The sequence below is a fragment of the Onychomys torridus genome, chromosome 8 (assembly GCF_903995425.1).
Source record: "Onychomys torridus chromosome 8, mOncTor1.1, whole genome shotgun sequence".
NCBI classification, from domain to species: Eukaryota; Metazoa; Chordata; class Mammalia; order Rodentia; family Cricetidae; genus Onychomys; species Onychomys torridus.
In genome coordinates this window covers 34,754,152-34,760,433 of record NC_050450.1, presented here as the reverse complement: position 1 = coordinate 34,760,433, position 6,282 = coordinate 34,754,152, and the positions used below count along the sequence as shown (strand labels likewise).

The 6,282-nt window shown below is 38.9% G+C and overlaps 1 pseudogene; it reads left to right on the top strand.

Annotated features, from left to right (window-relative positions):
- The first annotated feature begins 1,666 nt into the window (after positions 1–1,666).
- On the top strand, positions 1,667–2,368 carry LOC118588631 (annotated as a pseudogene).
- The last annotated feature ends 3,914 nt before the right edge of the window (positions 2,369–6,282 follow it).

Sequence of the window (6,282 nt, the reverse complement as noted above, 5' to 3'; positions counted from 1 at the left end):
ATATGATGTGATCTCATATGTTAGGAGAGTCACAGAATTTCCTGTGGTCCCCAGAATCCCAGGGATACAGCTGCAGCAATGAAGCAGCTCCCTGGACAGTGTGTCCAATTCTTTCCCTGAGTACCTCTATTTGTAATGACCCTATGCTTAAGAACTATGTTAAGACACCTTCCAGAAAACCAGGTAGAATGCCCACAGACCTTCTCTTCTGTCTCTCTGTTCTCCTAGGCCCAATTCCTCAGTCCTATCCCTGGAACTGCATCAAATCACCAGCTGTAGCCTCCCTTCCCCTCTGCCCACATCTGCTGTGGACCACATAGGCCATCCCTTCCTAACCTCCTTCCTCCTACTCATCACTGTATCCCAGCCTCTAACACCAACAAGCATTTCTTGTTGAGCAGGTGAGTAAAACAAGCAACCACAGTCATCACACTTTCTGAAAATCTAGAGAGGAAACAGAAATCAAGGAACAAAACACCTACCTAACAAAGACAAACCCAGAAATCAGTACCTAGACCTATAAGCATCCCAAACCTAAATGCCAAGATGCCAGAATAAGAACATAATCAATAACAGCCAGGGCAATATGTCTCTACTAGAGCCCAGCTATCCTACCATGGCAGGCTCTGAATATTCTAACATAGTTGAAGCACAAGAAAAAGACCTTAAAACCAACTATGCAAAGAAAATAGAGGTCCTTAAAGAGGAAATGATTAAATACCTTAAAGAAATCCAGGAAAATACAAACAAACAATTAGAGGAAACGAATAAATCTCTTAAGGAAAGCTAAGAAAACATAAACATAAAGTTGAAGAAAACAAATAAAACTGTTCAAGACCTGAAAATGGAAATAGAAACAATAAAGAAAACACAAACTGATGGAATTCTGGTAATGAAAAATTTAGAAATTAGAAGAGGAACTACAGAGGCAAGCTTCACCAAGAGAATACAAGAAATGGAAGACAGAATATCAGATATTGGTGATACTCTAGAAGAAATGAATAATTGGTCAAAGAAAATGTTAAATCTAAAAAATTCCTGAACAAAACATCCAGGAAATCTGGGACACTATGAAAAGACAAAACCTAAGAATGACAGGAATAGAGGAAGGAGAAAAATCCTAGATTAAGGGCCCAGAAAATATAATCAATAAAATCATAGATGAAAATTTTCCTAAGCTAAAGAATAAGATGCCTATAACAATATAAGAAGCATATAGAATACCAGATAGATTGGACCAGAGAAGTAGGTCTCCTCAGCATACAAAATACCAAATGTACAAAACAAAGAAATAACGTTAAAGGCTACACGAGGAAAAGACCAAGCAACATCTAAAGGCAGACCTATTAGAATTATACCTGACTTCTCAATGGAGACTCTAAAAGCCAGAAGGGCCTAGATATATGTGCTGCAAATTCTAAGAGACAACAGATCCCAGCCCAGACTACTATACCCAGCAAAACTATCAGTCACCATAGATAGAGAAACAAGGTATTACTTGATAAAACTAGATTTAAACGGTATCTCTCTACAAATCCAGCCCTACAGAAGGTAGTAAAAAGAAAACTCAGGTTGGGGATTTAGCTCAGTGGTAGAGTGCTTGCCTAGCAAGCCCAAGGCCCTGGGTTCATGGGGGCACTGGGCACACCTTCCTGGTGAGCCAGGCATGGCGGGCATGGGCCCGGTATCAAGTGTGCTGGGGCTGCTGCTCGTATTGGCTCTGTTTGGGGTCCTTGGAGAGCGCCCCAGCCCCGATATGGGGGCACACCCAGAACGCCGCTCCCAGGTCAGTCCCGGGGTCACCAAACCCACCCAAGGACCAGTGCAAGAGGGCCTAGGCCTGAGCGCTGCCTTTGGGGGCGCTGTACACTGCGGCCGTCTTGACTTTTGTGCTATACAAGTGTTTGCAGGGCACAGATGAGGCTGCCATTCTCCAAGAGGAAAAAAACAAGAAGAAATCCTTGCAGTCAGAACAACAGCTGGTACAGTTGACGCAGCAGCTAGCCCAGACGGAACAGCACCTAAACAATCTCATGACTCAGCTGGACCCCCTTTTTGAGCGGGTGACTACTCTGGTTGGAACCCAGCGGGAACTCCTAAACATGAAGCTCAAGACCATCCACCAGCTCCTACAAGACTGCAAGTCTGGCACGGGTGTGCCAGTTCCAGAGGCCAGCATACCATTTCCTGAGGATGTGGGCCAAGAGGACCAACAAGGTGCTGAAGACAGGCCTGGGAGGGGCCCATAAACTGGGGCCCAGATTCATGGAACCTAGCTCCTTCCTGGGAGGTGCAGCAGGGACTGAGGCGAAGATGGCCCAAGACTATGACAAAGGACCCAGCTGCTTCTGGATATTGCTCTGTATAAATAAAATGCTGTTTGGCCAGTGGCCAGGCAGGAAGTATAGGTGGGAAAGAGAGAAGAGAATTCTGGGAAGTAAAGGCTGGGGTGGAGATATACTGCCAGCTGTGGCCATGACAAGGAAGATGTAAGGTAATGGTAAGCCACAAGCCACGAGGCAAAGTATAGATTAATAGAAATGGGTTAATTTAAGATAGAAGAAGTAGATAACAAGAAGCCTGCCATGGCCATACAGTTTGTAAACAATGTAAATTTCTGTGTGTTTACTTGGTTGGGTTCTGAGCGTCTATGGGCCTGGCGGGTGAGAGAGATTTGTCCTGACTGTGGGCCAGGCAGGAAAACTCTAACTACACCCAGCAATGAAGGGTTAGTAAAATCAAGTCACCTTGAAAAAAGAAAAAAGGAAAACTCTAAGGAGATTAACTACATTCATGTAAACCAAGGGGATAAATAATTTAAGATCAGCAAAATCAAAGGAAGGGAAACACACACACATACTAACAACAACAACAACAAAAATAACAGGAATCAATAATCATTGGTCATTGATAACTCTCAATATCAATGGTCTTAATTCACCAATAAAAATACACAGACTACCAGAATGGATGTGAAAACGGCACCCATTCTTCTCTTGTATTCAAGAAACACACCTTGACATCAAGGATAGAACTCACCTTAGAGTTAAAGACTGGAAAAATATATACCAAGCAAATGGTCCTAACAAACAAGCTGATGTAGCCATTTTAATATCTAACAAAATATATTTCAAACCAAAACTAATCAAAAGAGACAGGGAAGGATACTACATACTCATCAAAGGAAAAATCCACCAAGATGACATTTCAATTCTTAACATCTATGCCCCAAACACAAGGGTACCCAAGTTTGTAACAGAAACACTACTACAGCTTAAATCACATATTGACACTGATAGTGGAAGGCTTTAATACCCTCCTCTCACCAAGGGAAAGGTGATACAGACAAAAACTAAACAGAGAAATATTGAAACTAACTGATGCTATAAATAAAATAGACCTACATATTTATAGAACATTTCATCCAAACACAAAAGAATATACCTTCTTCTCATCATCTCATGGAACTTTCTCCAAAAGTGACCACATACTCAGACTCAAAACAAGTCTCAACAGAGAAAAAAAAAAATTGAAATAAGTCCCTACATCCTATCAGACCATCATAGATTAAAGGTGAATATCAACAACAACAGGAAGCCTACAAACTCATGGAAACTCAACAACTCTCTACTGAGTGAAAAATGGGTCAAGATAAAAATAAAGAAGGAAATTAAAGATTTTCTAGAATTCAATGAAAATGAATATGTAGCATATTCAAACTTATGGGACACAATGAAAGCAGTGCTAAGAGGAAAGTTCATAGCTCTAAGTGCTTACATTAAAAATTGGAGAGATCTCATACTAACCAGCACACCTGAAAGATCTAGAACAAAAGGAAGTAAGCACTCCCAAGAGAAGTATATGGCAAGAAATAATCAAACTGAGGGCTGAAATCAATAAAATCGAAACAAAGAGAACAATACAAAAAAATCAATGAAACAAAGAGTTGGTGCTTTGAGAAAATCAACAAAGATAGACAAACCCTTATCTATACTAATTAAAAGATGGAGAGAGAACACCCAATTTAACAAAATCAGAAACGAAAAGGGAGACATAACAACAGACACTGAGGAAATCCAGAGAATCATAAAGACATACGTTGAAAACCTGTACTCCATCACGTTAGAAAGCCTAAAAGAAATGGATAATTTTCTCAATAGGTACCACTTAACAAAATTAAATCAAGGTAACAGAAATAATTTAACTAGACCTGTAAGTCCTAATGAAATAGAAGCAGTCATTAAAAGCCTCCCAACACCCCCCCCCCAAAAAAAAAGATCAGGGCCAGATGCTTTTAACACAGAAATCTACCAGACTTTTAAAGAAGAGCTAATGCCAAAAGTTCTCAAATTAGTCCACAAAATAGAAAAAAAAGAAACATTGCTCAATTCATTTTATGAGGCCATAGTTACCCTGATACCCAAACCACATAAAGACTTAACAAAGAAAGAGAACTTCATACCAGTTTCCCTTATGAACACAGATGTAAAAATACTCAGTAAAATACTTGCAAACCAAATCCAAGGCCACAACAAAAAGATAACCCACCACGATCAACTAGGCTTCATCCTTGAGATGCAGGGATGTTTCAATGTGGGAAAATCAGTAAATATAATCCACCATATTAACAATCTGAAAGAAAAAATATCTCATGATCATCTCATTAGATACATAAAAGGCCTTTGATAAAACCCAACATTCCTTCATGGAAAAAGTCCTGGAGCAATTAGAGACGCAAGTGGCACACTCAGACATAGTAAAGACAATTCACATAAAGCCTGTAGCCAACATCAAATTAAAAGGGAGGTAAACTCAAAGCAATTCCACTAAAATCAGGAACAAGACAAGGTTGTCCACTCTCTCCATTTCTATTCAATGTAGTACTTAAAGTTTTAGCTAGAACAATAAGACAACTGAAGGAGATCAAGGGGATGCAAATTTGAAAAGAAGAAGTCAAAGTATTTTTATTTGCAAATGATATGACAGTATACATAAGTTACCCTAAAAACTCCACCAGGGAACTCCTACAACTGATGAACACTTTCAGGACAGAGGCTGGTTTACAAGAGTAACTAAAAAAATAAAATAAAATAAAAGCAGTAGTCTTCCAATATACAAATGATAAGCTGAGAAAGAAATCAGGGAAACAATACCTTTCACAATAACCTCCAATAATATAAAATATCTTGGGGTAACTCTAACCAAACAAGTAAAAGACATGTATTATAAAAACTTCAAGTCTTTGAAGAAAGAAACTAAAGAAGATATCAGAAAAATGGAAAGATCTCCCATGCTCATGGATTGGTAGAATTAACATAGTAAAAATGGCCATCCTACCAAAAGCAATCTACAGATTCAATGCAATCTCCATCAAAATCCCAGCACTAATGTTTATAGACCTTGAAAGGACAATTCTCAACTTCATATGGAAAAAAAATGAAAAACAAAACAGAATAGCTAAAACAATCCTGAACTATGAAAGAACTGCTAGAGGTATCACCATCCCTGATTTCAAATTGTACCACAGAGCTATAGTAATAAAAATGACATGGTATTGACATAAAAACAGACACATTGATCAATGGAATGGAACTGAAGAACCAGACATAAATCCAAACATGCATGGATGCCTGATTTTTGCTAAAGAAGCCAGAAATATACACTGGAAAAGCCATTTTCAACTAATGGTGCTGGTCAAACTTGATATCTGCATGTTGATGAATACAAATAGATTCATATGTATCACCCTGCACAAAACTCAAGTCCAAGTGGATCAAAGACCTCAACATAAACCCAGACACACTGAACCTGATAGAAGAGAAAGTGGGGAATAGCTTTGAATGCATTAGCACTGGAGATGACTTTCTGAACACGACACCAATAGTGTAGGCACTAAGATCAACAATTAATAAATGGGGCCTTTATGAAACTAAAAAGCTTCTATAAGGAAAAGGACACTGTCAATTGGACAAAGAGACAGCCTACAGAATGGGCAAAGATTTAACAAGTATTACCGAATATGATCACACTGTGAACCCCTAGCTGGCATTTGTGTTAATTAAATAAAATCAACCTTGGTTCAAGAGGCAGGGCCATAACACTCTTTGGCATATACCCAAAGGATGTTCCATCCTACCACAAGGACACTTGCTCAACAACGAGCATTGCAGATTTATTCATAATAGCTAGAAATTGGAAACAGCCTAGATGTTCCTCAACAGAAGAATGGATAAAAAAAAAATTTAGAACATTTATACAATAGAGTATTACTCAGCTGCTTAA